Consider the following 18,670-nt stretch of genomic DNA (forward strand, 5'->3'; position numbering starts at 1 on the left):
TCACTATTGATCCAATTAGCTGCTTGGCTAACCTGGCCTCCGAATTCTATTCAAACATCACAATTTAGCTGAACATCCCATTGGAGGTCTGGGGGTGAACCCCCCAGTCAACCAATTCTTCAATTTAAGCATAAATTAAATTCATATAATTTGAAAGAACTCTAAGAGATAAAAACGGCAAGATAATGCATAATTTGAAGATATATAAAAAATATGTGTAGTTAAAAGTGATTGAATGCTGAGTGTTCAGTATTACAAACAAAGCTTGCGCTTACAAAACATTTACACTTCGTTCCTGATCCTTACAATACTTGATTACCATTTAAGGGGTTAAAGTGAACCTGGCATTTCAAGTCGGTTAATATTCTTTCCAGCGTTGCCATCGTATCCAATAAACTATTACTACCAAGGTTTGTTTTTTTAGTGACAGGGACTTTTTCTGTTGCGACCGGTCAGTAACCACGGTATTGTCTAGGTCCGGAGGATAATAACAGGTCAACGGTATACTTTTCTTCAGTCCTACAACAAAGCGATAGGAGGAGAGAGGGAGGGGGTTTGCGGACAAGCCGAGGTTTTGTGGACTCACTTTGTGCGGAGCTGTGTTGCTCGCTGCCAACGGCATCTTAAAGGTAAGAGTAGACTGTGGTAGTCGTAGTTAGGCCAAACTCCTGAAAATTGCACATCAAGTCCAAAACACGTACAACAATAATCACGTAAAACTTACTGATTCTTAACAATGTAATATATAAAAATAATGTTCATAGTGACTTTTAGGATTGATTTGCAATTTTGTTGGTTAGTAATAATTTGAGCATTTAAAATGTCGGAATTAGTTTTAGTCCAAGTTTAGTCAACCAGTAACTCTGCACACTTAAGAAATTACAAAAAAATAATTGAACTTTCTATAGATCATTTGAATTAATTAAAAATTAACCTCCAAGATATACACAGATTAATATTTACAAGTTCACAATTATAGATTTATAGTAAAATTACTGATCCTCTATGCAATTTACTATGCAATGTTTCTGTGTTTTTTAATAAATTGAGGTATACTAAGTGTTTGTACAAATAAATAAAACGTTTGCTTTAATTCAATTTTAGATGAAAAAATTTTAGATAATGGTCCCAAAAGCTTGTGAATTATTTAGCTTAATAGCAATTTTACTAATATTTAAATAATGGCCGTAATATATCATTAGTTAAAAACTTTAAAAAATAAAAATGAACACAAATTAGCGATTCATATTTTTATTTTACAGGTAACTAAAAAAACCATAACCTTTATTGGTTTCAGTAACACCCAAACATATAATTTCTTATTAATATTGAATAGCTTAATCTCAATTTAAATACTTAAACAGGCAACACAATCATAAACCGAAAAAGTAAAATTCGTGTGTGAGGTTTGAATCGGAATGGGATCACAACTTTAAGAATAACGGCCCATTCTCATGTATATATATTCTCTTTTACTTAAGTTGTTAATATGCTTTAAAAAGGAATAATTTCTCAAGATTATTTTTTTTGTAAATATATAAAATTATTAATTTGCTTAATCCATAGTTTTTTATTTAAGTCACTATAATTTTCGTCATCATTACCCTTTAAGCAGTTAGGATTAAAACTCGAGTAAATCATTCTAAATATACAAATATAATTTATATTCATTAAACTATGTTTGGATTTTAACTGTTTTTTATCACTGACACTCTGGCAAATCATAGTTGTTGTAGCATTCACACTGAACTTCCAAGGTTAAGTTGAAAATGCCAATCCAAGGCTAACGGGCCGGCGACATCGCATGCGGGGGAGGGGGTGGCTGAGTAGGGTGCGTAGACCAGACTACGAGAGCGAAAGTATTGTAGGGGGGAGGTGATATCTTTCACTCCGTAGAATAGCGAGGAATTCAAAGCTTGTCCTATTGACTATTTGGAAAGGTCCGGCCACAAACTCTCTTCTCTTTTGATATGAAAACAAGAATGTAGTGGACATTTCTTCGTTAAGTGTTACAAAATTAATGTAAAGAGGATATATAATTCAGAAAGCGATCTTTCGAGTTAGAAATAACTATTTTAAAGTGATGAACAATTTATTGTTTAGAGGCCAAACTTGCTATTACTCTCCAAACATTTCAACTTTAACAATAAAATATCTTTAAAACAAGTTTTGTGTATTTTGCGCGAAAGGCATTTATAAAGCACGTTTTGAATTAACTATACGTGCACAAAGCTCATTGTATAAACATGTTTTTATTAAGTCAAATACAAACAAAGTGCATTGTTGGACCATATTGACTATTATCCAGGCCGTCACATTTATTCATCAGTTTCTTCCTCATGGATTGAAAATACATAAAAAAGAATGTCCTTGAACCATTCAATTGTTTGTAACAATTGATTCCTCAGCCCAGCTGACATAAAATAGAGATAGAATGATTCTTAACATGATTTTGATTACTAATGGACATATTTTTCTCGCTTAATATTCAGTCCAGAAATAAACTTTAGTAGTTTATTAATACATAAACTATATGAATGTATTGGTCTTTTATAAAATACCTCTTTCTTAAGTTTTCTTTTTTGTATGAAAAATGTTTTTTCAATCAGTAATACAATCATCGAGCTCTTTTATTATAAATATGTTTCTCTGTCATTATTACGTTATGTTATGTTATGTTATATGTTCAATGTTATCATTAACATACATTTTTATAATTGACCTATATATTTTAACACAAAATGTCGAATACCTTGGATACCACACAACGCAGCTATGGTGGGAAGGATTGATTCAACGTGAGTGTTGAGTTTAGCTCAAGTCGTCTTCTTAGTGCAACATCTGGAATCTAACGCCGTCACAGACTTCCATAGTTAAGACGGACGCATACCTTGGATAATCCAGAGGTTCTTTTGAATCTAAAATTCTTCAAATTTAAAATTAACATGTCAAGTTAAGATATCGTGTTAAATGTTCATTGTAGGTTTCATATAAACATTTTGACTCTTAAACTGTTTAAAAATGACAATCTGATACGGTCGTTGAATTTGCACTTTTGGGCCTTCTCGAATTTAAATTTAGAGATTCGATTTCCTCTGCATTATGTCTGTGATATTCGGAGCAAACATTTTGTTTACCGTTTGGTTTTGAAAGGTTTCTGAAGGAAATAAGATTTTCCATCGTTACAAAATAATATATATTCTCTTCTTGAGGTGGATAAATAACCTATTAAATTACTACAATCTGGGTTAAAATAAACAAATCATACCAAAACATAGTGACATGCGTAAGTCAGGAATCACAACAAACGTGTGTGTCAACTCCACTTATATATGCATTTATAGATAGTACTATAAAACAAATAGTGCATACAGTTGACTGCGTATTTTCTCCAGCTATTTTTGTCAATTCATTATTCTTAGGCTTCCATCAAAGTATTTTTACAAATACATTTGTAGTTAATTGTACTAGAATTCCCTTAAAGACAGAGTCGTTCACGACTTGCTAAGATTTCAATAAGCAATGGCGAGCCGGTTGATAGTCCTTACACCAACCAAATTATAAACTTGGCTCGAGGTCCCCTGTAGTTACACGTATTTCTGGATCTTTAGGTAAAACTTCAGTCTAAATAGCTCAAGGGCCAGAGATACTGGAGCTCTCCATAATGATGGCGAGACTAATAAGAACTCAATGAAATTTAGAAAAAAGGAAAACGTCTGTTGTGAAATAGTCGAAATATTATTTGGATAAGGGATTCTTTTTCTTTTCATCCCAGGATTACTTTATAAATGAGCTGTAGTTTTCTCTGTCCTACTGATTGTGTTTTAGCGACTTTTCAGAGTATGAGAATTCTTATCCATATGAAAAAGATTCAGTTATTCCATGAGTATCTTTTCTTAAATTTGCTTACAAGGATGGTTTAGACGTTATAAGGCAAAAAAGGGGCAAACCTCGGAATCAAAGATAATAAGCTAAAAATGCGCATGCGTCTTTATTTTGGTGTTATGAAACGTACATCAACAATTTCATATAATCACGTGTCCGCGGCTTAATGTATTTAAGGTCGAAGGTCACGAAAATCAGTTTTTGCAACTATCTCGTTTCCCTTGCGCTGAATGATATTTAAGGTGATTAGAAAAATTGTAGAACGGAAAATTCTCACTCATTCTTTAATTATTCACTGAAAATACTACTATTATTATTATTACTATTACGTTTTCATTATTTAATATACTAGGATTCTCTAAATAATGTTCATCTTACCAATCATGCACTATTAAATGAAATTATTTATTCATATTACTATGAGTTTTATAACACTAACTTAAAGACGCATGCAATGTTTTAGCTTATTATCCTTCATTCCGAGGTTGCGTCCTTATTTGAGTCCGGATTATGAGGAGATATGACATTTATTTTGAGTAAAACTTGAGTTACATTTTTGTAAAAGTGAGCATTCTCAATTCTCAATATAAGGTAGTAATTTGACTTCAGATTACTAACATTATATTTGACCTATACTTACTGGTCAAGCATTGTATAGAAATATGTTAACTATTTCCTAAGACACTATTCCTCCAGCTTTGTTCTGAATGTCGACATTAGGATGTGACAGAAGTTCTTGTTTTCGGGGGAAAAACTACGCTTCTACATATCATGTTTTGATTAAGAACAATTGCTTTAGCATTATCTTATTTATCAACGTATTTAGGACTGTACTCCAAATATCAATATTTCTCCCGCTCTTATCTATGGATTTTAAACTTTGATTAGAAATCTGAAAGTTAATCCAATCCTTTCAAAAAGTGTGGCTATGCATCATTTTGTAAAAGAACAGGAAGCCCCGGACGAGCTGAAAGAGCGGATAGATTACATTCGTATATTATATCAGCAAATTTATATCGACGAGATGAACATTTTGGAAGGAAACATTAATTATTAAATCTATTTAAGAATAACAGGGTATAAATTTCCTTGCAAGGACCCGTTTGCCTTCCTTTACTACGAAGGTTTTGATCCTATAATGGAATGCCGCCGTCTTTTTGATTATGAACTTAGAAAGTTTGTAGGAACGTGAAATTAGCATGTAATCATATGTGTCTGTGTGCTCAATTTGGATTGTGTCAAGACTTATTTTTATAATTTGGCATCTTTTAGCCAGAGTTCTGCTGGTGCTAACTTTGCATTCTTAAAAATACTATAATATGGGAATAATTTCAACAATATTTATATGCACAGTAAATCTATCGTATTAATTATTCTTAGTGGATTTATTACACTTGGGCCACAATAAAAACTTAATATCTCATAACTGAACGAACAAGGTCAAAGTTTAACGAACATATAGTCATGATTTATGATGCCATTTGGGTAAAGAAGTAAATCATTGTACACTGAAAACCATTATAAGTTTGATTTATTATTTAAATAGTTATCATTGCAGATAACAGTGTCACTTAAAAATGGAGGATGAACTCTATTAAAAGGTTACAAATATTTACACAACAGAAATATTTTAATCGAAGATTTTGAATAACGTTTGAAGAACTGACTGTAAAAAATTTCTAAACATTTTTAGGCGTCTAGATGTACCTAAACTTTCTACTTTGTGCACACTTTTCGGTCCCTAAATACAACAATTTGATTTTCTAACTAAACCTCCATAATATGACCATACAAATTCATAAACTGTAGAGTTGTGTTTAAACTTTATCAACAACTAAAATAAATTTCTTTTTCAATAAAAAAGCTATTTAGTAAAATTAATACTTTTATCCAAAAAATAAATTCTTTAGTTGATTTGGACAACACTTAAACATATCTAAGTAACTGTTATCAATAAATTTTGAACGAATCACAGACGGTAGCAGGAGAGCTAGTATGTGGAGCAATCTTGTGCTCGTAGTAGTCGACGAGGCCGCCAGCATTCAGGCGATAGGCTACATTTCTATATACCTATGCATTGTGTGAACTTTATTGCACATTTCCTGAAATTACCTCATAAATTATTGAACCCATCAGCATTCACAAATGTTTAAGATAAGCCCAGAACCCATAAAATGTATATTTTCAATATGACGAAAGAAAAAAATAAATTTGTACCAAAAGTATATTGAGTGGACATAATATGGTTAAACAACGAATTTATTTGTGATTTTCAATACAGTTTACACAAATATTTTGAAGTTGACAGGTTTTGTTCTCGTAATAACTTTTTTATCTGTTCTTTCGTCTTTTACATTATTTATATAAAATTGGGGTTTGAACATAAACTGGAATCCAGTAGGGTATTACTTTAATGACGTTTTAATCGGGAATGGTTCATTTGAAGTACAACCTTACGCAGAATAGTTACTTTATTTTTTGAATATATTGTCGATAAGAAAAATTCACTAAATATGTAACATGAAAATCTCAATAGAAAATATAAATAAAATAAAATTTAATATTATTGGATCCCAGTATCGAATAAGTGTTTTACATATCGTGTTGATATTATTACTTGAATAATTGAATCATTCTTATCAGAAGATTTATTGTGTTGATGAGATAATATTTCATGCAGATATAAATAAAAGTTAATAAAAGTAATTCAAAACTTACATTTGTAGATATAAATTTCAAATATTTCGTAAGATGTGGGGATTCTAATAAATATAGTATTACGTCTTTCATATGCTAATCAAAAATTTGGTTGCAATGTGTATGTAGACAGGTTCAACAAAACAAACTATAATTTCAAAATTTAAAACTTCAAAATCATCCTAATGTATTAGAAATAAACATTGTATCATTAAAACACTTGCTCTAACAGTTTTTATTATAACGATTTATTTTAATGAAAATCAAAGCCAGAGATTTAAGTTTTCATTTAGGAATATAACAAATTATTAAGAACATTTTATTCATAAAAGCGTACGATATTTATGTAATAGGACATAATTTCTAATTTTTAAGTCAAAATAAATGGTAAATACAATAATAAAAGAAGAATAAAATGTTACATGAAAGAAACTTTGTGACTTTAAGCAGTCGGTGTTCGGAGGAATAAGTTGTTTCAGTCACAGCCCTTTGAGATACCTTTCTTGAAGACTAAATATGAAAAGATAGGAAATAACTTGTTTAAAATTCCAGGAAGGCATTAAAATAAATAATTAGGGCAATTTATAATCATGTATATACATATAGCTTGAGAAAAGGATATTTATTATTTGTAAAATCTATAATTTAACTGTAACACTTTATTTAAAAACAAGTCTTCCCCTCCAGCCATGTTTAATATACGCCTACAAACTGTAAAAATGTACGTTTTGTTTTCAGCAGTTTTCATTTGCGCCTAGTTACAATTTTTTTCAATTCCTATTTAAAAATTTTATAATTCCTCATAGAGTAATAAAACATTTCTTTACATCTGCACGAAATTTATGTGACGAGATTAGACTCTGAAATAAACAAATAACCGAAGAAAAACAGATTACACTTCCTTAAAGTGTGTAGGTAGTGATAATCTTGGAACTGTGCTAACAAGATCTCCATACTCGCGTTTCAAATGTTTCTGATCTGACGTTTGCTCTACATAATGTTAGAGTTCGACTAGATAAATTTGTGTTTTAGTAAAATTAAGCGATTTAAAGTATGTTAGCCAATTAATAATATGTTATAAAATAACCCAATGTTATTCCTCAGTTATATGAGAATTAAATAAAATGAAATGAAATATAAATTTATTTCCACAATCTTCTTATAGGTACAGAGATTACAAATGGGTTTGTATGTATTTTAATAGAAAAGTGACTTGACTCAGTATTTATTAAATTTTCATATTTTAATTAACTTTAACTCTTTATTTTTTTACGAAATTTCAAGTAAATTCCAAATTAACCTAATTTATCAATTGCTAAGTTTAATTTAGTAGTTTCAGTTTAGCATACAAATTAAATAACTAACTAAATTATTAAGGTGGGGGGGGGGTTGCTTTCTTCAGAAACGCCATATTTAAATTTAACATTAATGGAAGTTATATTTGCTTTTTATTTTATTACTAATAAATTAATCAAAGTAATTTATAAGTATTTAAATAATTTATAACTAATAAGAGTAAAATATTGAAATCAAAATTGTTATGTTAAAAATGTTGTAAAAAGAGTTATAAATTAATCTCTTATTGTTAATAGTGTCGAATATAAAAATTGCTACAATAAGTCAAAAGTAATTTTCATTAGTAGGCGTTGCCTCACTTTAGGTTAAAGGACGTGTGATAACTTAAGAGATTATATAATCTCCAGTGCATTTTGATTGCGTGTAATCTTTGCCTAATCGTACGACAATATAAGGTCAATATAATTAAAAAAAGATCAAATATTTCTGAACTGAGCCGTATGCAATGTATAAAATATTTGTATTCCATGTTGTGTACATAGAAACTTCGCAACATTGTTATGAGGACGTGTTTTGATTCCTGTAAACGTCGTATTATTTTCGGAATCGAGAAAAAAGTAGTTATCTTGACCCAAAGGCTATCTTTGCGTAAGTGAACCACATGCAGATATTTGTCGATGTATAAGACCACCAAGACGTGTTCCTCACTTTCTTAACCAGTTTTGTAGTGTGTTGACGCTTAAATATTATTTCATCTCAATTCCTTATTTGGAACTGAAACTTATTCATTAGAAGACATCTCGAACGGCCTAGAGTAAACTTTATACGATTATTTAAGTAAGTACGAACATGTATTTATACATATTTCAAATATTCTGCATGAAAACTATGACTCGGTTGGAATTAGAAATTTAATTGCTTTCTTACTAGATTGTTGTGATCTGCGCATTAGACAAATAAAATAATGGCAACTGATACGTAATTACTATTCGACCTCATGAATACATATTTTATAGCATTAATATTACTAATAATACAAATATAACTATACATTAAATTACTAATACAAATATTACTATACATTAAAACTATCATCACTATTACTATGTATATTAGTATGTAAATAAAAATCATATCTAAATACTAATAATATTATAAAAGTTATAAACAATCTAATAGAAAGGTAAATATATCTAAAACATATTTATCTCAAAATACAATTATAATATGACAGGCCAACTGAAAAAACATGACGCTAAGTTGTTCTTCAATCTGACCATACAATGGGTCATGCTACCAAGGATTAGTTAAACATGTATTTTATTAGTAGTTGATAATATTCAGGTGGAGCGTAATGATTACAGTACTATACGTAAGCTGTAATAATGTCAATTTCAGTTCAATAATTGATTATCTAATGACATATACATATGCTACGACAGTATTAATGAATTATACTTTTTATTAACGACTGATGACATTCAGACGGGGTTTAGTGATTACAATAATGTACGTAATGCTGTAATAACGTGAGTTCCAGTTCATTACTTAACTAATTAATGCCACATACTCATCAATACGTTTAAAATCACATTCTGTACACAAATATAACAACAAGATCATAGTAGATGTTATACAACACATGAAAATTAGAGCCTATTGTTAGATAGCCATTGGAGAACAATTAAGATTATCTATAATTTGTTCAAAAGCTACAAGTTCACAAATAAAATTAACGTAACAAACAAACAAGTGTAACAATTTCACTAGAGATCAAAGATAAATAAAAGTAATACTTTTTCAAAATTAGTTGGCAGACGGTAAATGTTTAATAAGTTTTGATTATTTAATTACAAATATGAAACAATAAACACGTTTATAATTTAGTACTATGTTAGGTTTTGATTAGTCATATTTTGTGGATAAATGACAATTTTGTAGTGGTATCCTGTGAGAGCGAAGGTGAAGGAGCGCGGTATTTAACTAAGGAACAGAGTGAAGATACAGATCACTCCAGCCTTTATTCACTATCGTAAAAATAGATTTTGTGGTACGATGTGTGAATTTGTAAGGTTCAAAATCTACTACGTAAATCCAAACGTCTTAGCCATTATTACTAGCAAGAGATTGATTTCATAAGTTAGTAAAGTAATACAGAGATTGAAATATAAAGAAATTTCAGAACTCGAAGATATGATAACTTGGGTCAAAAATGTTTCTCTAAACATAGGTCCTAAAATGCTTAATTTTCCTTCCACACAGTTGATGCCTTATTCGTTGGGAATCTACAGAGAAATAACAGAGGAAATGCATTTTTACCGGTTGAAAAACCATACGTAAGAGAAATTGCGTAGGGTATAATGAAATTGTATAAAACAAGGAAACTGCCTATCTAAGTGATAGTCATCCGACTCAAAAAATGCGTTACCAAAATTTTGTTCTTAGTGTTTGATATTTATTGTATATGTGATTTGATTTATATCAGTAATTGTTAAATATGACTGCTACTGGGAAAGAGTGAAAATAATGTGATGTACTTTTAGATAACAATAAACGAAATACCGTTCCAAATATAAATGTCATAGTGAAAACACAAACGTGGGTACACGTTATATGAAATATTTCAGAAAGTAAATGCTTATAGAACTTATGTTACAATAACATGTTTGACTCTTTAGACAAAAGGAACCAGATCATCAAGTTTTGGAACTTAGTTTGGTTACAATCAGTACCTAACTACTACAGTACTACAGTACCTAACACATTAACTTACTGTAAAGATTGTTTAGTTTGTGTAACAGATGGCTCAACTGAGCACAAACAGCAGTTATCAAGTAAGGGGAATGTTCTTTCTTTATGATTCGAGTTTAGCAGGAATATGACGTATAACGTTGGTGTGTTTTTCTACTAAAAATAAATTTGTTATGGTTTTAATTTCACACTTTAATGCTCCAAGAATGTAATTTACATATACCAGTAAGTGACAATTCATAACATGAAAAATGGTATAACACATGACTATGTGACTATGATACTTGTTTGTGTGCGTATGCTTATACACACACACACACACACACACACACACACACACACACACACACACACACACACACACACACACACACACACACACACACACACACACACACACACACACACACACACACACACACACACACACACACACACTTTTATATACATATATACTCGTATATATATAGGTATATAACATTTTAACATTTAAGTTTCGTCAAGCTAAAAGTTATTTTTTTAGTAGTAAGTCTATTTTTGTATGATCCTGTACTGTGTATCTTCGGTACTGCGTTATTTCATACTTTGAAAGTTTATGAAGAAATTAAAGGAAATATTCACAAACGATTAAAATACAGATCGTGTAAAGAAAATGATTATTGGTATAACTACTCAATTTCTTCTGTTCTCTTGTGTAGGTTTCATATAGTAAATTTTAATCGCCTGGTGAAACGATTCGTTATGATTTGACGAGTAAAGGTTATCATGTTACTCGACACCTGTTTATTAATATGTAGACTCCAGGCAGGAGAAAACCTTTTAATAATTAAAAGTTCTTGTGTGATTTATATAAGACGGTATTTACTTAAAGGGAATTTAATCGGTTTGATAAGATAAAAAACCGTTACACTTTTTAATGAGTTCCATTTTATCATCGTTAGGATCTGCATACTTTAATACTACTTTGACAAGTGCAAAAGATTACACAAACGAGTAAAGTACTGAATGGCTTTCAGAGAAGTGTACAAAACAAGTTTGAAATAGATTTTCGTGGGTTCTGCATGGTTTTTATATAGACGTAGATTTGTTTGATAACACTTTAAGAATAGTTTTATTTTTGATTTAATAGCAATATCTTTTAAGCAATGGCCAAAACATTTTTCAATTCGATCTATCTAATGTCTGAATGTATTTAACGTTTAATTTAGCAAAATTTAACCAAAATATACCTAAAAAAGTTTATTTAAATACAATGGATTGGGAATACAATAAGAAACAATTAATATGGAAAACCAATAATTTGGATCTTAAATGGTATATTGTACAATACTCGAAACAAATACGCCATTAAAACTATATTGTTAGACTAAGCAGATCTTTTCATGCTTAGCATACGTCTAATAAATCTTTCTGTATCGTTTGGGGCCAGACGATTTCCATCAAAAGATGGAATCTTAATCTCTTTTTTGGTACCGCAGGGTTTTTTGGATTATAGCAGCGACTGTATATAATCTTTTTACTTGGTTTTGTTATACCTAATTTATTCTAAACCTTTATCATTCTAGTTACTTTAACGATGACATCTGGGTGCCTTCTGTTAATCCTTAAAGACATATACAACCAAATAATCTTTTATTTATAACTGCGTTGCCTGTTCTCAAAGAATTAGTAAATCTGAAGCGAATCCCTTAATACTGCTGCACTATCCTTTCTATGGTTTATTTTAATATACGATATCATTATCTTCTCTTTATACAAGAAGTTACCACCTGTTTGAAAGCGGAAAATGTTTAAACTATGCGAAATAATACATTTGCAGTGGAAATCTGCTACATCGATTTTACAAGGACATGTGACGTAACAAATAAAAACGTTGAAGGTAAAGATAAGCTCAACAACAATAATAATAAGGTCAATGTCTAACATGGAAATCCCCGTATAGAGCAAAAACATGGACTCATCTACTGATGTTTGAGTTTGAGTATTTTACGACTTTTTACTGCTTAAATCTTCGCTAAGTATTCTTAATATGAGACCCAAGCGAAAATTTGTCTTTAAAGATTTAAGTTAAAATAATACACATTTAATGGTATTTTGAAGATCAGATGGGGCATTTGAGGACACTCTACATTGAAATGTGGACGTAAATACTTTAATTTGGTATACACTCAAAACGTGCTCTACCCAAAGACCTTATCGCGCTTCGTGGTTATTCCCTAATAAAGGCTAAAAGTTCATGGTTAATAAAAAAAGCTTGATTGGTCCAAAATTGCTTATAGGAGTTAAAATATTCTCACTGACACTGTGAACTTAAATAATTGTATTAAACACCAAACATTTTAAGCTTTTTAATCTTGATATTTCTTCTTCCATTAGCAGGGGCGACCGTAAGAGTTTTTATTTGTGAAATTGAGTTCTGGTGTAAAAGTTCTTTAAATGCATATAACATTAAATCGTTGATTTGTTAAAATTCCCTCTTAGATCCCGTGAATCTCCTTTTGGAACAATAAAATATTCGTAAAACCAAATAAATTCCTTAAATACGTGTACTAAGGTATTGGAGGTTGATTTTATTTATCCGAATGTGATTATAATCAAAGAAACAGGTCACACATATAGTTGATTTTATACGGTTTATAGCGATATACTGATTTTAGTAATCGGAAGAAATCAAAACAGAACCTAGGTTTACATACAGGACATGGGTACTTCATGTTCTAGTATGTTTGTAGAACGTAAAATTCAACCAATAGTAATATAATAAGACAAAACTACTGATTAATTGCGACTTGTAGTAAAAGTAATTATTCCTACCAAGTAAGTTTTGATAGTATACTACTAGATTGATCTGTAATGAATTAATTCATATGCACTCATTCAGTACCTAACCAACAAAAAACAATTTTATTCGTTACTCTTTTACGCATGAGACTTCTTGGAAGCTTGAATTTGAACGCTTAAAGATATTATTTTATGAACGGTAGCTAATTAGCAGCCAGTACAAATACCACAATCGCAAATGAGCACTGAGAATACGGTCCCAGACAGCGGCATAAAGCATATTTTCAGGTAATTGTTGATAATTTTTAATTTCTTTATTGCCACCTTCCCATTTAATTTTGTTTTTTTATTTTCTATCGCAGTGTAATATAATTCTTTTGAAACTCTAATTTAACATTTTAATTGATTTCAGTTTGGTATGTTATGTTCACGGTTGTAAAAACGTAATTGTTGATGTTTTAAGTGATTACAAAGTTTTTACAGTTGTGTGTTTTGATATTTCATTTAGACTGTATTATTAGTGGTACATATTACCTAGTAAAATGCAAAAACAAAGATAATGACTGTTATCTTATTATTTGTATTCGTTTCGTTCTTTTAATAGCCTTTTTGGAAAGTGGAAAATTCAACCTTTCAACCATAAATGGATAAGGATCTTTAGTAGGTGTGGTGGGAAACATTAAAATAAAATTACCTGATTTTATAAAAACTATGTAGAACAAACCGGAAATCACAAGGAAATTATCAATATTGGATGAGTGTGAAATGTATGCTGCAGTTTTAAATGACTAAAAATCTGTAGAATGACAACTTACATTTATAACAAAACTTGTTAATGATATTATCAACGAAGAAAAGCACACATCCTCAACAACTAATCTGTGATAACACCGCGTACGGGTCAGAGCCAGCAGTGGGGCATTATGTAAATCCAGTGTCGTCTACATGCCGTCGCGCGTGATCGTACTTGGTGTTGTGCTACGTACGTTACTAAGTGTCGACACCGCAAGTCCGAAGATAAAGAAATAATATAAAAACCTTCAAACCCAATTAAAGGTTCACCACTTGATTGTATGGCAGAAGCAAGTACCTAATTTTAAGTCTTTATCAAATTCTGTAACTATTAATCATGAGAGTAATCTTAAATCATATTAGTTTGAAGTTTAATATAGAATTACTACATCTATTGAAATGAAAAAGAAGTTTATTTGCACCCAAAAGTAAAAGTTTTCATATATAAATTGAATTCCTGTTCTTAACGAAATACTTTTTTTTAAATAAATTTATATAAATATAATAGTCAATCACTGATGCAACAAAACCACATCTTTTTGTATGTAACTGTAGTAAGGGTTTTCCAAAACTTTCAAAATGCGTATAAGGATATGTGATAGTGTAATATTGCTGCATTCAACCAATAATGCAAAGAATTAATAAAAAAATAAATGTTTAATTTACATTCTAAATTCTTTAAAACATTCTGAGACGGATTTAGTACATTTTTAAATCGGTTGTTTTGATTATCATTGTATTTTTTTTGTATAATTAGTTTCTCGTAATATTAGTCTGTCTAAAACAACTTCGACTTACACAAAGTTTTTACACTAAATAGATCATTCCAAGTCAATTTATAACTTCGTGGCGAATCATGAAACGGCGGGTACTAGGAAAAAGATAGAGAGGATTTTGCAATTTGAACGTGGCTTGGAAGTAAAATTCAGACTCTTCCATTATGTTTTATCATATTAAAATAAACAAATCTCCATTGGGTAGTAGTATCAGTGTAAGTAGAAGTATTATTTGACCTTCATAAAATTTGTATTTACCCAAAAATGGAGAATTTTGGGAGTAACTCCATATTTGAAATGTAAACCCCTCCAAAAGACATGTCTCTCATCATAAAGGGATTTGAATTGAAGACAAGTAATGAAGATGAGAGATCGAATCTCTTCAAACCAAATTAACAAACGTTAAATTAAGCGTTAATGCCACTTAGTCTTCGTGTCCATATTTTCCGAACAAATCAGGTAATTTATTTGCAGAACAAATAAATTAGTTAAATTAACGAAAAACTATTTCTCTTACCTCGACAACGATAAGGACTATTCGTACCGTAGTACTGAGAAGTTTCCTAGTGTTGAGTGGAATATTGTTAATGTCGATAATCTCTTAACTGATTAATGATTACAAAACTTTAGTTATCAAAATTTATATTTTTGTTAGGTGATATTCTGAATTCATTAAATTTGAAAATATGAACAATTTTGACGGCACTTATTGAGCATGTCTTGTGATTTCGTATGTTCATCCGGTCAGTGTACGGAGCTATACGAATGGTCGAATTTTGATAATATGTTGAATGTGGAAATAATTTGTAAAGATATACAGTTTTAAATTTACAGTTTTAAAACTGTAAATACCGTGTTTTTGGTAAAAGCAAATATATTATTTTATATCAACCCCTCTAATTATTTTGATTATATATTTATTTCAACGGCATAAATATTTCAAAGAAGAAACAATACAGTTAGAACATTTGTAATATAATAACTCAGCTAAAACATATTACATATAATTATGTTAAACATGAAAAATATTGTTTTTCAGAAAATGCACCCTAATAAAAATATGTATTATAACTACAAAAGGCTGAATTTAACTTTTATTAGAATTTAAGTAAATCGTTATGGAGAACAACCCGATGATTTGATGGAATTCGGCATCTATAAAATTAAATTGGAACCTGCTCCCTCTGATTTTGTCAAGAGAGTTTAACAGGAGGTCAGCAGTTTTCGAGATACCAATGAAATTAAACTGCACGCTACCTATTTTATTGTTTATGCTTTCAAACAACAAACTAAATACGTTACAAAAAGTATAACACTGCGTTTCGAGGGTTGAAATCTACCCTCTTCGTCAGGTATAGATTTAAACCCTCGAAACTTAGTGTTATACTTTTTGTAATATTTAACGGTGGCAAATGTCCGAAATCCTTTTAAATCAACCATAGTCAATAACAAACTTTAAACAAAGTGACTTTAATACTTATAACAAAACTAATATATGCTAAAGTCTGAATTTTCTCAAAATAGATGATACAATTTCTATTAAACCTCTAGCACATCTGGTTTATTAAGAAAGAAAGAATCCTACAATCCTCAAAGAAAGTATGTTCAAAAATTGCTTTGAGTTTGTGAAAAATTACAATGTTACGTTGGGTGGAATGCAATTCAAAGTGCAAAGTATTTAAGTGAACGGATCAACATTTCTAAAATATTTGATGTACCATTTTGGAGAGCTGTATAATAAATATTTATTATTATTTTCATAAATGTCAAATCGGGTTGCAAACGAAGACGGTGTATTCCCATTACTATCTTGAACCAGATACAAAAAAGTTTGCTGATAGCGTTGATATGTCCCCAAATACAACATTGGTGTTAACGAGATAAGGTTATTAATAATTTGTACTCTCAATTCCTCCTTTATGCTGAAATACGAAGTTGCTGTCTTGGCGATTCCCATAACCACAAAGCGGAAAAGCGTGCAGACAAAAGCCGTTATACTTTCTAGTTTGCTGGTAAAGTCGGTGAATTCCCAACACTGCTTAGAGATATAATAGATCTACTTGAGAAGTCTATATTTATTTCTTAATCTCACCATTGCGCTGAAGATTAGAATTAACAAGAGTATTCCCAATACCGTCTTGAGGCTAACAAGATTCAGACCTAAGTATATTTTTCTCAAGTATGGCTGGACATCGGCTAAGCCGGCGTATTTTAAATTCTTCCTCCAGACTGGTGAGGTAGGGTTGCTGGTAAACGTGGTGTACTTTAGAAAAACTATTCGGACACAGATGCCCTCAAATGTGACCAAAAACAGATTTCGTTATGGTATGAAAATAACTTTTATTTTGTAACCAATACACGAATACGTTAAAAATTGTTAAAATTCTCTAAACATTATAAATATAAAAAAATCATTGGATCCGTTCCTCGAAATTTTAAATTTTTGTATGCCACTATTCGGTAAACCAAAACCTTTATTTTAATATCTTCTCAAGTACGTTTTAATGCATTTTATTTTTGCACAAATTGTAAATAAAAATATTAGTTTTTGGAGATCCTGTGCACATAAATTATATATTTTTAAATCCAAAATGGCGGATTCAAGTCAAGTATGAGAACACCTTATAGTACCCCATTCGAGCATATATTTGATAACAACAAATATTTCAATTTGTTTTAACAATAACAATTTGTTTTGTATCGGTGCCCACCAATTTAAAGTTGTATAAAAATTAATTTAACAAAGTTTTTCAAAACATGTACTAAAATTGGATTTAGCAAGCATTTCTTTTAAATAGAAACCCTAATGAAGTATAGCAGGCCAAGTTTCAAAGTATAAGTCTTTTATAACATTTTTGTTTTATGTTTTCGTTGTAACAACATTTTTAGCTTAAAACCTCAAAATAAAATATATGTTGCCTTTGTAATCTTTACAGGTATTCAAAGTGCGCTAAAAATTTATTTACTTTCTCTAGGAGAACACAACTGTATCGATAACTTCTCCTTTAGAAATGGATTGATTTAGTTTTGATGCTTAACGGGTCCTTTAAGAGAATGTCATGATTTTCTTTGTGGTGTCAAAGGTCCTTCTTTACATATGTGGCAAAATGTAAGTTTGGCATCTGGAAATATGTAAACTTATAGTATGAAGTAAACCTCCGCATTATGTTTTTATAACGACACTTCAGAAAAATATTGAGGGTACAGACTTTTCTAACATGGTGGTGGCACAATGCCACTTTTGGATTTATTTGACGAATCAGTATAACAATACATTAGTGAAAACTAAGAATATTTTTATTTCCTAAGAAACTCGTAGGTGGTTAAAACTAGTTACTATCAATCTGACATTAGTTCTGTCCCAGGACGGATTCATGCAAGGCCGAAGGCCGAAGTCTGCAAATGAGGTATCAGAATGCAAGCCCATCGATCGATCTCACGTCAAAGAAACAAAGGCCTCAGGCCAAAACCAAGAAAGAGATATATAATTTTTCTACACATGCAAAAAAGATCACCAGAACAAGAGATTCAAGTTGAAGGCTAAGGTAAGCAGGCTTTTATCCTCTCTACAATAGCCAAATAGGGAATGGGAACATCTGCACGCGATTTCTCGTTCACTTTATTGAAAACAAACAAAGGAGTAACAATATATGGAGATCCCGCTTAAAAGTATAAAATGTTGAAATTGAAAT

General features: G+C 30.4%; 1 protein-coding gene across 3 annotated transcripts in view; it reads left to right on the forward strand.

Moving 5' to 3' along the window:
• Window positions 1-496: 496 nt before the first annotated feature.
• LOC124369183 (cysteine dioxygenase type 1) overlaps window positions 497-18,670 on the forward strand; it is a 28,371-nt gene continuing 10,197 nt past the window's right edge. The window contains exons 1-2 of one of the 3 annotated variants that reach the window (XM_046826995.1): window positions 8,553-8,715; window positions 18,344-18,523. The gene's annotated coding sequence lies outside the window, so the exon portion shown is untranslated. Of the gene's footprint in view, window positions 630-8,552; window positions 8,716-18,343; window positions 18,524-18,670 lie in introns of those variants that run through there. The other 2 variants (XM_046826996.1, XM_046826994.1) reach the window with 2 other exon arrangements.

Source organism: Homalodisca vitripennis, chromosome X (genome assembly GCF_021130785.1).
Source record: "Homalodisca vitripennis isolate AUS2020 chromosome X, UT_GWSS_2.1, whole genome shotgun sequence".
NCBI lineage: Eukaryota > Metazoa > Arthropoda > Insecta > Hemiptera > Cicadellidae > Homalodisca > Homalodisca vitripennis.